Here is a 2,253-nt window from a genome sequence, read left to right as displayed (position 1 = left end):
TATTGTATCGAAAAATATATGGTTGCCACTAAAATAAATATCGATACCTTCCACAGTCTAAATGACATGGATGTAAGTAACAAAGGTCGATGGTCTACAGTGCCTCTAACGATTAGTAAAATATCCGTATAGTCGGCTACGAAAGTGAAATGTTCAAACAAAAGAACAACGACTGGATTTATTACAAAACATAAGTGAAGAACAATGACAGACAACAATCAACAATCAACTCATGATTTTGACCATGCACATACAATTTATATCTTGTAGTGTGTCTTTCTATGTTGTGATGTTACACTATTGTTTCAGCTAAGATGGATGGTTGGTATACCTATAAAACGTTTAAACCCGCCGCTGCATTTGCGTTTCTCGTTTTCTTATATAGACAAGACAGTTGTTTCTTTCTGTTTGAATGGTTTTACACTAGTAATTTTTGGGACCCTTTATAATGTTGTGTGTGTGTGTGTGTGTGTGTGGGTAATGTTCTGTGGCCACAAAGGGTCCTTAATGAAACAACAAATATTCGTTCAATTCCCCCCTAGACAGTTGTCTAACATGAGAACAAAGTTCAACAGTTAACATCATTTGCAAACGGTTGTACTCATACGATTGACAGAAGCATATTAACAACAATAAAGACAACAGACAAATAGACACTCAATATCAATCTAAGAGGACTCGCAATTCCTGAAGTCAAGTCACAATATTTTTTTAGTTTGCTGTGTAGATTAGATCGTTGGTTTTCCTGTTTGTGTGTTTTACAGTAGTCATTTGGATCTTTTATAGTTCGCAGTTCGGTGTGAGAAAAAGTTTTCGTTTAGAAGGCCTTAATTTGACGTATAGTTGTTTACTTTTTATACATTGCTGTAGCTTGGATGGAGTGTTTAATTGCCTCTTATTCTTAAAACTATCATACAAAGTCAGGGAGTTTTGGTCTGCTATTGTCCTTGTCATGCAGTAACATGTTACCAACGATTTTTTTTCGAAGGGCCCTATTTGCAACAGCATTTTCATGAAATAGTATTAAAGTTTATAAACTGTTCCAAGCTACATAAACCATACACACATATATGATTACGAGCTAGAATTGACATAGATAAATGATTTTTTTTGTGATTGTATTATGAGAAATCCCATAGATTGTTACCAATTTAAGACATACTGATATTGCATGTACAGACTACATATCATTCAATTCTTGATACCGATGTCAAGTTCTTGGTGTACGCACTACGTGTGAACAATTCAATTATGTCCTTGAAGCTTGAAAAGAGATCTAAGATATGGGTGTGTTTTCATGAATTGACACCAAAGTTCCGGAAGTAAGATATAAGCACTTCTCAAATTTAATCTGCAAACTGATAACACAAACATGAAACTTTCGAAAGGAAATCTTTGTTGTTGGTGGGAGGATGGGTTTTAATTATCTTTTTATTCATCATTTTGCCTCTTAGGGGATTGATATATACATGTATATGGTATGGCAAGCCGTTTTGCTATTTATTCTTACTTCAAGATATCTTATATAGTTTACAAGATATCTCATATAGTTTATAAGATATCTTATATAGTTTATCAGATATCTTATATAATTGTCTTTATAAGATATCTCATAAACTATGCAAGATATCTTATAAACTATATGAGATATCTTATAAACTTTATAAGATATCTTATAACCTATATAAGATATCTTATAAATTATATAAGATATTTTATATACTTTATAAGATACCTTATACACTTTATAAAATACCTTATAAACTTTAGAAGATATCTTATATAACATTTAAGATATTTCATATAACATTAAAGATATCTTTATAATATAAGAATGAAATTATATAAGATATCTTATATATTAAAGGAGATATCCTATATATCATATAAGATATCTTATATATTAAAGGAGATATCTTGAAATTCGAATAAATAGTAAAACGGCTTGCCATAATATGGTAGCATTAATCTTCAAATCCTTCATCATCATTATCCATTATGCAATTTTTTATTTCAAACAAGAACACGTATATTTTTTTGAAATTGAATGTTATACTCCCATTCACATTAATTTCCAATGCATACAAATTTATTCATTAACATCCCTTATAAAACCAGTTATTTTTTTTCTCCAAAAAAATTATTTAAGAAATAATTCATGGGGGCTTGAATATATCGTTATTTTACCACGGGTTGGCCCTTTATGACAACTATTTTACCCTGAGCGATAGCATAGGCATAAAGGGACAACCC

Source organism: Mytilus trossulus, chromosome 8, assembly GCF_036588685.1.
Source record: "Mytilus trossulus isolate FHL-02 chromosome 8, PNRI_Mtr1.1.1.hap1, whole genome shotgun sequence".
Lineage (NCBI taxonomy): Eukaryota > Metazoa > Mollusca > Bivalvia > Mytilida > Mytilidae > Mytilus > Mytilus trossulus.
This window is presented reverse-complemented; position numbering follows the sequence as displayed.